Source organism: Mustela lutreola, chromosome 12, assembly GCF_030435805.1.
Source record: "Mustela lutreola isolate mMusLut2 chromosome 12, mMusLut2.pri, whole genome shotgun sequence".
Classification (NCBI taxonomy): Eukaryota; Metazoa; Chordata; class Mammalia; order Carnivora; family Mustelidae; genus Mustela; species Mustela lutreola.
Window position 1 is genome coordinate 86,302,901 of NC_081301.1, and position 17,085 is coordinate 86,319,985.

Here is a 17,085-nt window from a genome sequence, read left to right on the forward strand (position 1 = left end):
CTGCTCAAGGTAATGAGGTCGTCACATGGATAGTGAAGTTCATATGAGTGCATCTTTATTGGACCTCACTTAAGGAAAAACAGACAAAGTGAGCTGTATAGAACAAGTGGAGGGAACTTTGTTTTCTTAACATCAGTGTGGGAGGCTGAGAATGTGATGGATTAATATTTGATAAGTTTATCTTGCTAAGGATTCAGCAAGAAAAAATGAAAGGAATCACCCTGCCTCCCCCCCCAAAGTAAACCATGATTGGAATTCCTGAGATTGGAATTTCCTTATCCCGATGGACTTTGGAAAGAAAAAAAAAGTTTCTCAGTAGGTCAGGTCCCAGCAAGACAATTTTTTGGGTTTTGGATATCCAGGCACATCTGTAGCAGTGTGTTTCAATGTTTAGGTCAAAATCATTAGTAGAGTACGAAGTCGATTTACTATGTACTGACTGACCAAGATTTAAAAAAAAAAAAAATAGGAGAAACTAGACGAAAAGGAAAATCATGGAAACTATCAGAGTGTGCCATATATTATAAAGTAAATACTATTTTATGAACACTTAGCTTATGGTGATATGTATATATATTTATGAGTGCCCGATGTAAAGATATAAATGTATTCCGACTGAATGTTATGTTGTGTTTTAAAAAGCTTGAAAAAGATTGAAGATGAGGAGTGAAGTACACATACCCAAAAAAAGTAGAAAATATGTGTCTTCCTAGTTATATAATCGAGAGAATACAATTATATCATAAGGTGCTATGTATACATATCAAGATTGAAATATCACTTGTATTATCCAAAAAATGAAAACAACCCAGTTATCTATCAGTAGAGAAATTATCCCAAAAAATGATATAAGAGGAACAAACTAGGTTAATAAACTTGAATCCATGCTAAAAATGTAATGTTAATCAAAAAGAGCAGTATCCTCTGAAGAAAATGATTTAAACATCAAAACAATAGTATATATTTTAGAAATGCTCACATATGAGACATTACAATAGCGTGATTGAGAAGGACAATTACAGACTCTGGGTACAGGTTAACCCCGAGGAGAAAGGAAGGTGAAAGCCAAAGAGTAAGGGTTTGTTCACCATTTTGTTCACCATACATACATCGCTCTCTCTCTCTTTTTTTTTTAAAGCATTCTGAAATAAGTAGCATTTGTTAAACTTAAGTGTTGGATACAAAGGCGGTTACTTTGTTACTTTCTGTATGCTTAAAAATTTCAAAATTGTATGTTTAAAGTAATCGGACATTGTGTCGAATGTTTCGTCCAAGGTCCTGTTTGTGAGATCCAACCATGTTATGGCAGATATCATTATTGTTTGTACATGTATATATATATCTATGTATATATACATATACATATATATGTGTGTATATGGCTTTTCATTATTTTCATTGTCCTATGGTATCCTGTTGTATAACTATATCACGATTTTTTAATCTTTTTTTCTAGTCAAATATTGGATGTTTCTAATTTCTGGCTACTACAAACATGTGGCTATAAGTATTTTGTGTGTATCTTCCGATCCTTTTGCTAGTTTCATAGGATATGCATACATTTAGCGTTAGTCAGGACTGCCACATAGTTTCCCAAAGTTGTGCCAACGTACCAACACAGCAGTAAAGGAGAAATCTAGTTGTTCTTTAGCCTTCTCAGTATTCGACATTGTCTTTGTTCATTTCAGCAACTCTGGTGTTATGAAGTAGTATTACTTTAGAGTTTTAATTTACCATTCTCCATGACTAATGAAATTGAACATTTTTTAATGTTGGTTATATGTTATATATATTGGTTATATGTTATATATATATATATATATATATATCCAATAACCAACTTATATGTATCCAATAACCAACTTATATGTTGGTTATTGGATATTCTTTTTTTGGACTGCCCGTTCAAGTTTTTGGCCCATTCTTCTAATGGACCATCCACCTATTCCTTATTGATTTGTAGAAATTATTTTTTTTTTCATTCTCTGTACAATGTTCACAAACAGGCAAAACTTTCTACTTCAATTTTTTAATATTTTAAATTTAAATAAATTTACTTACACACACATGATATGCACAAAATAATTGGTCTGATCTAAGGGAGTAATTGAAAGATTCTTAGTCATGGGAGAAACATGGGTTTCGACTTCTCTAAAGCAGATAGTCGACTTGAATCTGCTCATATACATTTGTGTTAGCATGACCACAGCAACGGTTGACGTTGGGGCATTAATTCAGGTTCCACTACTAAGCTGGTCGTTAGCAGTTGAGATCACTGGGGAAAAGAACAAGGTGGTCCCATTTCCCATTTCACTAGATTTTCTGAAACTTCGTATTCTGGTACGATCTAAGGATAAAAGAAAAGGTGCTGAAAACTCATTTATGTTGGGCTTACTGCTATGTTCCTGGTGTGAGTTTAGAGGTAAAGGCTAATTTTATTTATAACTTAGATGAATGCTACATTTTTTTTCTGTTTAATTCCAATGTCCACCAAACAAAAACAGCTAACATACTTAGGCTTGGGTCTCTCTGCCTTTCTATATTTTCTTCTGTAGTTGAGAAATCTTAGAGAAGACAGAAACTCAGATTCAGTGGTGGCTTAGTATCTATTCCTGTGTGACTGAGGAAAAGTCAGTAGATGATTTGGTGAGTCATTTCTGACACTTCCGTCCACAGGATCATGCTAGAATTAGTGACTTGATGTTGCAGAAATCTGTCTTATCTTTGCATATGGAATCCTTCTTCCTCTCTTTTTATCCTAAAAAATAAGAGAGAGAGAGAGAGTATAACACTGTCACATTGGCTGTTGTAACTAATTTTATTCCAATAAATTTTCAAGAAGTTTTGGAGGAGGAAAATTAAGATGTGTGTTAAGATCAGGAGGTCAAACTCTGTTTTCTAGGCTCAAGGAAAGCAATGGAGTTATTTAAAGCCAAAGTTAGGAAATTTCAGGTTTCCTAACGCCAGTTTAACTACCACACATTTTGTACACAGATCCTTCTACAGCTCTTAGTATTTTGTGCCATCACAGTGATTTTCCCTTCTGTGTCAACACACTTGGAGCAAAACCTTTCAGTGGCAAAAGAAAAAAGTAGGAACTCATTGCATAATAATATTTGTATGAGCAATAGATACTTCTTAACTCAAAAGCCCAACTGACAAGACACTCATTCATTGCTGCTAGAAATACAAAACAGCACAGCTTTTTAGGAGATAGCCTGTCAGTTTCTTACAAAATTAAACAAGATCTTTTATAACCCAGCAATTGCACTCCTAGATATGTACTCAAATGACTTGGGAAATTCATGTCCACACAGAAACCTGCACAAAAATGATTCTAGCGGTTTTATTTACAAATGCCAAAAACTGGAAGCAACTGAGATGTCCTTCAGTAGGTGAACACATGAACAAACCCTTTCATGTCCACACAATGAAATTTTATTCAATGATAAAATCAGGTGTTAATCCTGGAGAAGACCTGAAAAAATCTTAAATACATATTGCTAAATGACATGAGGGGTTTGAGAAGGCTCTATACTATACGATTCCGACTACATGAGTTTCTCGAAACGCAAACTGTAGAGACAGCAGAGAGTCTCATAACTGCCAGGGGTAGGGAGAAGGGGAGAGGGAAGGAGTAAGTGGATTTTTAGGGCAGGGAAATTCTTTTGTGTGATACTGTAATGTTACATGCATGACATTATTATTATATGACATTATTAGCAAAATCTACAGAACTATACAGCATGGAAAGTAAACCCTAATGTAAAAGTAGGGCATTAGTCAATAATAATGTATCAATATAGGTTCACCAGTTATAACAAATGCACCAGACAAACACAAGATATTCATAGTAGAGGACACTGAGGGGCACCTAGGTGGCTCAGCCAGTTAAGCATCCACCTTCAGCTCAGGTCATGCTCCCGAGGCTCTGGGATCGAGCCCTGCACTGGGCTCCCCTCTCAGCTGGGAGCCTGCTCCTCCCTCTCCCTCTGCCCCTCCCCTGGCTTGTGTGTATGCTCACTCTCTCTAATAAATAAATTTTTAAAACTTCTAAAAAAGTAAAATAATAGAGGACACCAAGGCCAGTGGTAGAGGGAATAGAACTCTCTGTACTTTCCATTATTCTGTAAATCTCGAATTTCTCTAAACATGACATTATATGGATAAGAGTTTTGGAAGCATCTTGGAGAGAAAGTGGCTTGAGAAGAACCTAGGAGCTAAGAATGTGGGGGAAAGTGTAGGCAACTCTTAGATATTTGCATATACTTGCATAACATGTGGGAAAATGGGGAGCGACAAGATCTTAATTGTGATGTAGAATTAGAAAATCGTAATGTATTTTTAATTGAAAATCTATAAAATCATTAAAGGAAGAGAATTGAAGTAACAGGGGAAACAGGATACTGAAAGAACAAGCTTCCAGAAGCTTTTGCAAAGACAGAGCTCTGGTACGGAACAAGAGTTACTGCCCTTTGGGATGAGGGATATCTCTTCCACAGAGAAACTCCTCATAGTCTCCTTTTTTGATCATTTGATGGGAGAAAAAAGAGGAACACTGAGTCCTTGGGTAGAACAAATGTAGTCCTGCTGAGGGGCAGCGACAGAGAAGTAGTGGCAAGAAACCTCACCTATGTTCAAAGGGAAGACAATACAAAGACACAGGGAGAGGACAGCCATCTACAAAGAAAGAGCATTTTGGAACAAGTCCATGCCTCACGGCCCTCAGAAAAAACCAACCCTGCCAATACCTTGATCTTCGAACTTCTAGCCTCCAAAACTGTGAGAAATTAAATTTCTGTTAAGTCTATAAATTTCTATTACAGACTCACTTAACCAAGTACCTGCTTGATTAAAGCCCCACTAGCATATGATTAATAATTTTTTTCCTTGTAGAAAATTCAGTGAATTAGCAAATTGTGAGTGTTCGGTATTGTTTTTTGTAATTCCTGCTAAATCTATGAGCCCAGTGTCCAGAGATAAATTATACATATATTATAATGGAGATAAAATGTAATGTTTAATGGATTTCTGTGAGAAATTTCTCTTTGTTTGGAAAATATTGCTACTTGCCTCTTACTTAATCCTTTCCAGTGACCCTCCCTTCTTGATGTAGCAGAGTTGAGACTAGAGAGTCCTGTGGTCTTAAGGAAGACAACGGATGGGTCAGAATGCCTCCCTCATGACACCATTGCCTCGTCATGCCTATAGAATTATAGCTAAAGATCAACAAATCCTTTAGTGTGCATCCCCAAGAATGTGAGGTCCAGAAACTTCTTACAGTTGAAAAGAAATTTATCTCACTGATGAAAAGTGAAGATAAATTTTGTTTGTACTCTTTTAGATAAAACAAATAGCTGGACAGTAAGATAAACTTTTGACTGATCTTTATCTCCTGGTGTCTTGAAGTATTGATATTATAAAAATTAAAAATATTTTGTCCACAGTAAATGGCTATCTCTAATTTTGACAAAGTCCTAAACAACCTCTTTCACTTCCTTATTGCAAGACAGATGTAACTTAGTTTAATGGTAACAGATAATGCTTGGGTTTTACAACAACACACCACCTTTTTTCTCCATGCATAATGATGGCATGGAATTTAAGACCAATTTTCATTATGGAATGATTTGAGATGTCTTGCAATGCCATAATTGTAAAAAAGAAAAATAAAAAAACTATGGGAAGTGACTTCTGTGTAGCTAGCTAGTATATAAAAACCATCTTTGAATTTTTTTAGATATTTTATATTTTTTATACATCCATGTAAATATGGAAGATTATGAAACTGTCATAAAATAAGCATCAAAATATAAGCTAAAAGGGGGGGAAACGCTGCACACATTTTATAACCAAGATCACATCTTTAAGCTCAAAGCCAAACATGCAAATTCTAACATTTTCCCTAAATCTGCTACATAACCAGGAGTCTTTTGGAAAGACTAAAAATAAGCAAAATGTGAAAAAAAACAATTCTAAATTCCTCATGTGATAGCCAGATTCAGAAGAACCCCAAGAAATTTAAATGCAGCTAATGAGTGTACAGTGCACAATCTGAGAGAATTAAAGATCCTTACCCTTCCGATGAAGGGCACCAATGTAGTTCTTCTTCCTCTCTGAAACTATATCCCTGTTGCCTGGTTAAGGTCTTGCATTTTTAAGAGGCTGTGGCAGGTGCTTGCAATATGCACATTGAGGTTTAATTTCCATCTGGGTGAACAAGAAGTCAGCTGCCTGGGGCTGAGGCATATTTGCTGTGAACACAGGTAAATTTGTTTAAAGTACTCTAAGTGTCAAGAGAATAAGGGCTTAGTTGGGTGGAGAGAGAGCACAAAAAAACTCACCAGGATTAGAAATGATGGGTTAGGCAAATACTCTTTACAGCACTTGATATTTGCAATATGGAAATGAAATGAAGATCAGAAAAACTGCCTCATGGACTTCTTAAAATTTAGTATCTCCTCAACTTCCTTTACACCAAAACATCTAAGTTACATGTAGCTTGAGTGTACTGAGTTTCATATCACCATGAGATTTTTTTTTTTTAACTCTATAGATGGGGTTTTGTGAAAACAAGTACTGCTTTGAAGGGAGCTGTTGTGTGGCGAATGTCACTACCCTAAGAGAGACTTTCTTAGAAAATGAGTGAGGAGTCCATTTTGTGAACAAACCTGTTTTGCTGAAGGAGTTACCAAAGTTCAGCATGTGTAACTGCGGTTTGATGAGTCACGACTTTAAAATTTTCCCCAAAGTGTTGAAGAAGGGGAGGGAGATTTGTCAGGGGAGAACATAGTCCTGTCAGAAGGTAAGTAATATCAAGCTAATATCATTCCTTTGCTTGGAATAACTGTATTTTTCACTAATAGGTAGTTCAGTGGTAATGTGGCAGAGGCTTAAAACGGAAACCTGAACTCTTAAAAAAAAATTTTTTTTTTTTTTTCAAATGACTCATGTCTCTTCAAGGAGAAGTGGTAGAAAAGTCACATTTTTCCCCTTGGGAGGGCACTCCAAACAGCTTAAAGCACTTATGTCTTAAAGAAACCAAAGTGCTTCATGAAGTACAGTAAAGTTATCTCAGCTATCTGAACACATTATGTTTTATTTCTGCTGGCTTCGTAGAGACTTAGAAAAGACATTAAGACTGATGTGGGGGGCTAGTCATTCTCTGGCTTGGAGCTTCTCTCTGTTGGAATCCTAGTCAGATTTTCAGACCCAACTTAACAGCCAGTCCTCTACAGCGAAACTTTAAGTCTCTGTAGAAAGGAGTGGTAGCTTCTCTGGAAAGCAAACAGTAGTACGTTGGCTGGATCTTGAATACAGAATCATTTCATTTGAATTTTTAATATGCCTGTTTTTAATATCATCTCTCTCCTCTCCTAGACTAAGTTTCTTCAAGATGAATTCTGACTCATACCATAATTGTCCAGAGGGCTTTGCGCATTTTAGGAGTACACACACAAAATTTAAAACATATACTCAGTTATTTGGCAAAATGATTCAAATCTAACCAGTCACAGGTTAGGTCTCAAAAAAAAAAAAAAAAAAAAAAAAGTTAGCTATCACATGTATTAGCTGCTCTTTCAGGCATGGGGAATTTGGTTAAAAACACCACCAAAATTTACCACCCTCACAGGACTTAAAGCTAAACACACAAGTTGCCCTATGTTAGAGAATCTGTCCTGGGAAGGGCGCTTACTGTTCTTTGCTGTGTGGAATTTCTGAATAGTCTACTTACAAATAGTGCAGATTTTGACATTGTACTTTGACCTCATAAGGTGATTTCAGTCAGCAGATTATACTCTTTTAAGCATAGCCAATATCTTCCATAGACGAACAAGCAAAAAAAAAAAACAAAAACAAAAAACAAAAAACAAAAACGAGAAGTTTGATAACCTAAGGCAATAATAGTTAACCTATGAAGGCATCAAAATTCAATTCTCTGCCCCTTGTGGCTCAGTCAGTTAAGCATCGTGTCCCTTCAGCTCAAGTCGTGATCCCAGAGCCCTTGGTTCAAGAACCACATCAGGCTCCCTTCTCGGTAGGGAGTCTGCTTCTCCCTCTCCGTCTGTCCCTTCCCCCGCTCACTTGCTCTCAATCAAAAATCTTTAAGGAGGAGCAATTACAAGAGAAGGGATCGGAAGACAAATCAATGAAAGCCAGCTGTAGCAGTTCTTCATAGCAGAGGGGCAAGAGGCCAGACTGTTCCAATCCCGTGTAAAGGGCCAGAGAGATAGGAATAAGGAATTACTAATACGTATTGAGCTCTTGCAGTAATGGCACGTAGGCTTTAGTAGGGAGGAGGGTTCGAGACACAGAGGGAAGATCTTAGCAAGGTAAGCACTGTGGGATCCTTAGCAACCCACAAGGGAAAATAACATTAGGAGCAAGGGACACTTTTCAGCTAGCTTGTATCATTTTACTATTTAATGAACCTCTCCTTAAATATGAATAACAATTCTTAATATATAATAACCTCACCTTAATATAACTAATATTGTCAATTTGTGTTTTGGGATTAGTTAGGATTGTTAGCTTAGAAGCTGAACCCCCGGCAAGGTTAGTCAGAAAGAGGAATGTGTACGAGAAAGATACTAGGGGGTCTTGGCAACTCATTCATAGATCTGGCCCTCAGACTCTTAGAAGTAGGAATTAGGATGCAATTAGAAGTTTCTTTCTTTCTCTTATATCTGTATTAATCAGAGTAGCTCTTCCCCTAACAGAAGGAAACTTGACAACCAACGCTTTTGTTGTTCACACTTCTGAATGCCAGAGAAGCATTGTTTCTTCTGTTTAGGAAGGAAAATCCTGGAAAAGTGTTCTGATTGGCGTAACTTGGATGAGTAGCCTATATGTAAATTGCCCGCTGTGGACAGAGAGCTGATGTACTGTGACTGGAAAGCCCTGCTAGCGCTTGTTGGTTGGTTTTATCCAAAAGAAGATACAGCTGGGGCGCCTGGGTGGCTCAGTGGGTTAAGCCGCTGCCTTCGGCTCAGGTCATGATCTCAGGGTCCTGGGATCGAGCCCCGCATTGGGCTCTCTGCTCAGCAGGGGGCCTGCTTCCTCCTCTCTCTCTCTCTCTGCCTGCCTCTCTGCCTACTTGTGATCTCTCTCTGTCAAATAAATAAATAAAATCTTTAAAAAAAAAAAAACAAAAAACAAAAGAAGATACAGCTGTTCTTAACATGAGGAGGAACGCTTCTTAGACAAAATAACAAATGTCCACAACGTTCTTTCAGCATTGGAACCCACCGTCTCGTCCTCAGTACTTCTTTTATTGTGTGGAAAGGCTTAAAATCTGTAAGCTTCAGTCCAAACTTAATTGCCTTTATTTTCCCCTTAGTATAGCTGAGAAAAAGTCTTCTGAAGTCTCTATAGTGATTTGTGGATAATTGGGAATTTTAAAATAAGTAAACTTTTTCTACATTGCTCCCATCAGAGCACAGAACAAATTCTTCCTCTGGTACTGACTTAATCTGAAAAAAAAAAAAAAAATCAAATCCCACTTACAGTATAAATATCATCTCATTATTATTTGAGCATCCAGGTTAATTGGTTTAATGTGTATGCATTTGATATTTTTGCAAAAGTGGTTCTGTACCCAGTTGTCACGAACAGCTATAATATGACAAAATTTGAAAACTTATATAATGAAGGCCTTTTTTTTTTTTTTCTTTTTACAATTGTCATAGAATCTCACTCCTTTATTTTTTGGCTTAGTGAAATATTGTGAAGATGGAGCAAATACGGTTCGTATCCCTGCACAAGCACTGACCTGATCCTTTTGTTGTTCTTAGAGTTTGTTACTCTGATCACAGTCCTTTCCATTTTATAGCAGAGCACTGTTCGCAGAGTCCCATCATGTTACCAGGTTGACTGCCGTGTACTTTTTTAGTTCAGCTCGGTCTAACATAACCCAGCTTTTGGGTTAGAGATTGACTGACTTGGAATAAGGTATGCCTTATCGTATAGGCATAGACAGAGATCAAAAGATTAAAACTGAGTTTTCATGTACATTCAGCTGCACATTCAGGTGGAGAGCCCTCAAAGCTACCAAATTTGAGATAATTAGAGATTATTAAAAGCATGTTTTTGTTTCATGGCTGGTCTGTAATGCCTTTAGTCTCTGCCAGTTTACTGCTTAGCTTGCTGGTCCATTTGTAGTCAGAGGGGAGAAGTATTCATGTAAGGTTTATAATCTATCCCAAATCTGAACAATCCATCCTAATAACAGACACATAGAATGTCCATCATTTTATACTTAGGAAAACCACCACTTTTCATATGGAATCTAGGATTTATGTTCAGATGGGTTCTTGGAATTCACACTTAAGTCAATGGTGCATTTACCAGGGGCGCCTAATTGGCTCAGTCAGTAGAGCCTGCAACTCTTGCTCTAAGTTGGAGCCCCACATTGGGTGTAGAGTTTACTTAAAAAGAAACGCTTTAAAAAAAAATAGTGTATTTACCAAAGGTACTGATTCAAGTCATTTTGTAGTTATAACTCTAAATAATATATATGTCATTGATAGCTCCAGAAGAAGGTTTGATCCAGGTTCTGGGAACTAGAAAACAATTGCCCAAAGCCTTGGAAGCTTCCTGTGCAATATTACGTTTAGACCTCCTTTAAAAGAAAAACAAAATTTAACTCAAAATATTTATTTTGTTTTAAGATATTAAATATTCTTCTGTTAAAAAATAAAGTAATCTTTATATGGAGATCAGCACTGAGATTATTAACCAACATCCCTTATCTTAAAACTTTCTTTCTCTCTCAATGGTTGACCTTCTCATGTTGTTCTGTTGATGCCTAAAGTAATGACCCTCTTTCACACATATTCATAAATGGTGATTTCACTTATAAAGGAAAATGATGGTTTCAGGTAGAAGTCTATAGAAGAAAACTGGTGAAGGTAGGTATATAAATATATATGTCAAGAATATGTATATATATATATATATATATGTTATATACAGACATACAGACATACATACATACATGTATACATAAAGAGAAATAATGAAATCATTCCTATTTCTAATTGACCCTCTTAAGCAACCTCTCTGTTCATTCAAAGCCTATTGTCCTGATTCTGACCTAACCTTCAAATTTTGCAGTTTCGGGAAGAAACTCTTTCCCTCACTGTCCTTTCTGAGGAAAAACACAGAACGCATTTTTAGAAAGTAAAAAAATAAGAGTTTCATCTATTGCCTGACCTGACAAAAAGACCTAAAACAGGAAGCTAACGCAATGATTAAATATTATTTTTGTTTGTTTTATTTTATTTTGTTTTTCTCATCCCATAGTTAAGAGCTAAGATCCTGAGGATTTGCCTCTCCCTCACCCATTCTGCGTGCTCAGGACCACATGCATCCTGATCCTGACAAGACCGGATTCCCTACCATTTTTCAAATAATCTCGAGTCCCCCTTGTGCATATTTGCTCATCATGTTCCTAGTAAAGATGCTTCCTCTTCCCCACCACATATGTTTCTATATTCTTTCAAGTCCAGCTGCAATATACTGTACATTATACTATATAATATACTAATATACAAGTGCACGATATACTCCTTAACTTTCTAATTCAGTCCTTGGAGTAATCAATCACATTTTTGTTTATAATAGTACTTAGCAGTTCCATAATTTTGGAAACTTCTTTAGAGCATCCACTACCCTTTTAAGACCCCTTTAATTTAAACCTTAAAAAAAATCCTGCTGGAAATCATGACCATCTCCATTTTTCTGCTTATAACAATGAGATGAGGCTCACAGAATTTCAGACATTATTTTCTCTAAAGGAAAAGTGAATTAAGTGATAATAGTTTAGGACTACAAATGCATATCCACCTACCACATAGAACTAGGCTCAAAATAAAGCAGATGTTTGAATTCATTGTTATACACACAGAGACTGTGGACTCTGAGAAATGAACTGAGGGTTTTAGAGGGGCGGGGGGTAGGGGGATGGGTGAGTCTGGTGGTGGGTATTACGGAGGAAACATTGCATGGAGCACTGGGTGTGGTATGTAAACACTGAATTTTGGAACACTGAAAAAATGAAATAAATAAAATTTATGTATATTTAATTTTAAAAAAATAAGGAAAAAATGAGAAAACTATAATTAAGGCCTAGGAAGAAGATTGTACTGGGCCACCTGGGTGGCTCAGTCAGTTAAGCGTCCAAGTCTTGATTTCAGCTCAGATCATGATTTCGGGGTCCTGAAATCAATTCCCATGTCGGGCTCTGCACTGGGTGTGGAGCCTGCTTGGAATTCTCTCTCCCTCTGCCACTGCCCACCACCCCCCTCTCCCTCTCAAACAAACAAACAAACAAACAAAATACCGTACTGAACTTCTTTTTTTTTTTTTTAATGTTTTGGGGTTTTTTTGTTTTTGTTTTAATTTTTTTTTTTTAATTTTCTTTTAGTGTTCCAGAATTCATTGTTTATGCACCACACCCAGTGCTCTATGCAATACGTGCCCTCCTTAATACCCACCACCAGGCTCATACCCCCACACCCCTCCCCTCCAAAATCCTGTTTGTTTCTCAGAGTCCACAGTATCTCATGGTTTGTCTCCCCCTCCAATTTCCCCCAACTCACTTCTCCTCTCCATCTCCCCATGTCCTCCATGTTATTCCTTATGCTCCACAAATAAGTGAAACCATATGATAATTGACTCTCTCTGCTTAACTTACTTCACTCAGCATAATCTCCTGTAGTCCTGTCCATATTGATACAAAAGTTGGGTCTTCATTTTTTCTGATGGAGGAATAATACTTCATTGTATATATGGACCACATCTTCTTTATCCATTCATCCATTGAAGGGCATCTTGGTTCTTTCCACAGTTTGGCGACTGTGGCCATTGCTGCTATGAACATTGGGGTACAGATGGCCCTTCTTTTCACTACATCAGTATCTTTGGGGTAAATACCCAGTAGTGCAATTGCAGGGTCATAAGGAAGCTCTATTTTTAATTTCTTAAGGAATCTCTGAATTTCTTTTTAATGAATTTGATGTGAATATATAGTTACTTGTGTGGTTATCTATGTAATTACATGTTTGATATCAATCTCCCCCAACAGACATTAAGTTCCTTGATTTATTTCTTACTAGCTTCATTTATTAGCACAATGCTTGGCACATAGTAGGCACTTAATAAATACTTCTTAAATGAGTAATGACCCATGAGTTGCCTCTATATTAGAATGAATTCATTTGTCCAAAGAATTCTTTAGTAGTAAGTAGTTAGGAAAATCTGGTTTACTCTCCATGATTGGGAAGCTGATAATGTTCTCGGCAGTAGCTCAGAGGAGATCTCCTGGGAGTGCTTATACAGGATAAAGGTGAGCCAGTACTGTCTGCAACATAATACAATGGCAGTTCTATGACTGAACAACAGATATGGAAAGTTGGTCCCTTGAAATCAATTCTAGTTTCAGTTTCTGCATTCTAACATGTGTCTCCCTTTCTCATCTTAAAATGAAATCCTTCCGTATTAGTGATATGATGACAGTAAGGAAGAATGGCTTTCTTGTTTAATAACCCACTGGAGACCTGCTGTTAGCTAACACAGTTTCTAGTGATCAGAATAGGAGTTAGAATGATTTCATTGCGAGGGGCGCCTAGTGGCTCAGTGGGTTAAGCATCTGCCTTCAGCTCAGGTCATGATCCTAGGGTCCTGGGATCAAGCCCTGTATCGCTTTAGTTTCCTTGCTTGTTGGGGAATCTGCTGCTACATCTCCCTCTGTCCCTCAGTCCCTCCCCCTGCTCTTCCTCTCTCTTGAATAAATAAATAAAATCTTAAAAAAAAAAGAATAATTTCATTGCAAGGGAAAATAGATATTTAGGTATATAAAAACAAACAAAAAACCCCAGCACTAGGAGGTAGGGGAGGGTGGAGAGGAACACACTGAGGGTGAAGCTAACAAAGAAAATAAAAGATAAAAGAAGCACTGTTAATACCTGTCTGACTTGAATAGGTTGGTGAGTAAATAAATACTTCACATGGGGCCAGTACAAAGATATTTGAAATTGAATGAGTAAGGAGGAAATTTAATCTATCATTATAAACCTGAATTAATCCTCTTTGTTTTTTTTAATGCTCTGGGTTACTGATGATATAAAGGACATCTGCAGTCGGTGTTTTTTAATCTACCCATGACTATGAAACTCTGAAACATACATCTTGCTGAGCATCTGCCTAGGTGGGCTGGTGGAATGTAATGGCATGATTATTTTTATTTATAGGGCTGACTAGCTGACTCCTTGTGGCTGAAGACTGAAACTCAACAGATTCCACCCTCTAGGGTACACTTGGAACAAACAGATCCCTGAGGCCTTCTCGAACTTTCCTCAAAAGGGCAGATGGAAACCAAGGAAGATAGAAAGGGATGTCAGCAGCCTCATGCCTGTCTCTGACAACTTCCAGAGAAGCAGCAGCTCTTGTTCCCTGAAAGTTCTTACACTGAACTCCACGCTGCTGGAGTAAAAATGTCTTACCTTCTATAACAAGGTTTGATCATTTAAGTTTTAAAACGGAGTTAGTTCTGTTCTGCTGCTATACAGATGTGTGTGTGTGTGTGTATAAACATTTACTCGATGTCAAGGATCCTAAATAGCAGTTAAGTTACATTTTCTTTTTTTAATGAGTCTTTATTTTTTTAAGAGTTTGTTTATTTATTTATTTATTTGGCAGAGAGAGTGCACACAAACAGACAGAACTGCAGGCAAAGGGCAAGGGAGAAGCAGGCTCCCCACTGAGTGGGGCTCTATTCCAGGACTCTGAGATCATGACCTAAGCCAAAGGCAGACACTTAACCTACTGAGCCACTCTGGCGCCCCAGTAACTTACATTTTCTTACTATTTTTAACCAAATGGTAATCAACAGCATTGCATTTGGAAAAGTTTAAACACATTGGGACAGTAGACTCAGCTACTAGATCTGGATTAAAAGGGGCTACAATTATCACATTATGTTCATTTTACTCTGCCTTCTGCATACAACATATAATACTGTATAGATTTTTTCAAGAATAATATGGCAAATGATTATTCAGAAAGGTAGGTCTAATCATGATCATTATTCGATTTAAGGCTGCTTTATTTAGAAAATACATTAGAACTATACTCACTAAAACCAGGAACAGTTATTTATTAATAATTTGCTGCATTTATTAGACATCTCAAAAAAGGCTTCAGACTACTTCCTTGAATGAAATACATATGAGTGTGTATATATATATATATACACACACATATACAATATTGTATATTGTATGAAGAAGTCAGAGTAAAATGAACATAATGCGATAATTGTAGTCCCTTTGTGATCCAGATCTAGTAGCTGAGTCTTCTGTCCCAATGTGTTTAAACTTTTCCAAATGCAATACACACACACACACACACACACACACGCATATATATATATACATATATCTCCACTTATTTTTGAGTGTAGATGATAACGTTGTTTCATGCCAAGGATTATGTCACTATGCCAATTAAGTATAGCATTGGTTTTCTAGAACTTAATCTTCTGACTACCTGATTCTTAAACTGGGATAATACCACCCTAAGAGCAGGGATATTAAAAAGAGCCTGTGGACAGCTGGGTGGCTCTTAAGTGGCTGACTCTTGATTTCAGCTCAGGTCATGATCTCAAGGTCCTGGGACTGTTCCCCACATCAGTGGGAAGTCTGCTTGAGAATTCTCTCTCTCCCTTTCTCTCAGCCCCTCACATGCTCTCACATGTGTCCTGTCTCATAAATAAATAAATAAATAAATAAACAAACAAACCTAGCATTTTGGTCTCAAATATATAACTATAAAGTCTTTTATTTTATATTTTTTAAGATTTTATTTATTTATTTGACAGACCGAGATCACAGGTAGGCAAAGAGGCAGGCAGAGAGAGAGAGAGAGAGGGAAGCAGGCTCCCTATGGAACAGACATGCGGGGCTCAATCCCAGGACCCTGGGATCATGACCTGAGCCGAAGGCAGAGGCTTTAACCCACTGGGCCACCCAGGTGCCCCAAGTCTTTTAAACCAAAGAGATAGAAGTGAAATCCTATCCGCTACATCTGTCAGAAGAACTCCTAATTAGTTTACTACGTCAGCAGTTACAAAACTTTTTTACATATATTTATTCCATCCTCACAATTATACTGTGGGAAAAATAAGGGGGGGGGGTGATACTGCCATTGTATACATTTCAAAACTGAAGCCTGGTGAAGTTGAGAGTTAGCTAAAATCAATGATTAGTAACTAGAGGAGTCAGGACTTGAATTTATATCTTCCGTCTTTGAGAGCAGACCATGGTGCCTACCTTAGCTTAGATATTTGGAAGCATAAAATTACATAAATTCTAAATATAGATTGATAAAACATTACAGGATGCAAGATTATAGACTGACAGTAAAAGCCAAAAATGAGCCAGTAATTTGAGGACTTTAGTGACAATGAACCCATATATGCTACCATTGAACGCTAAAAAGCCGGTAAACTCTCCTCTCTAAAGTCCCATGCTCAGAGTAGGTAGAACTACAGGCATCTACTTTGTTTCCCCTCTGTAGGAGAGTGTGGGAACCTCAAAAGGACACATATGTTTCTAACTGCTTCATCACTATTTAATTTCTGGCATGATTCTTGAAAAACCAGCTCTCCTGGAGTTAGCACTCATGGTGTGTTCATACTGTTCAAAGTTTTCTTTCTTTTTGAAATTTTGTTCTCAGTAATTTTTCATAACTGACAGTTGAAACAAAGCAAGATGATGAAATAATGAGACAGTTCGACTTATTCATTGTCATTATAATGAAGGGAATGCAATGTAAAAGCATTGTGCGCGCTTAGTTTTTGTCCATCTGAGATCTTTTCTCTGGGTTGATTGTTCCAGAGCGCTATTGTTTTTCATGATTTTCTTCGACTTTTTCTCTGAAATTCTTCCTCATTGAATTACCTTTTATTCTTCAGTTCTTATGTTGAAATCTTCTTTCATTATTTCTTTGCTACCATTCCCTAAAATCATTGACTATAAATAAATGCTTAATTTCCGATTATCTTAGAGTGTTTCAGAAACATAA

At 37.0% G+C, this 17,085-nt stretch overlaps 2 long non-coding RNA genes across 3 annotated transcripts in view; one reads left to right on the forward strand and one right to left on the reverse strand.

Moving 5' to 3' along the window:
* LOC131812527 (uncharacterized) lies at positions 1 to 6,252 on the reverse strand. The gene is made up of 3 exons (XR_009346384.1): positions 6,078 to 6,252; positions 2,514 to 2,758; positions 1 to 68 (listed from the first exon to the last, which is right to left on the reverse strand). It is a non-coding gene; the product is annotated as an uncharacterized LOC131812527 (long non-coding RNA).
* A 418-nt stretch (positions 6,253 to 6,670) lies between these two features.
* LOC131813035 (uncharacterized) overlaps positions 6,671 to 17,085 on the forward strand; it is a 120,500-nt gene continuing 110,085 nt past the window's right edge. For both annotated transcript variants that reach the window (XR_009346580.1, XR_009346581.1), the window contains exons 1-2: positions 6,671 to 6,805; positions 14,253 to 14,517. This is a non-coding gene — a long non-coding RNA (uncharacterized LOC131813035). The remainder of the gene's footprint in view (positions 6,806 to 14,252; positions 14,518 to 17,085) is intronic.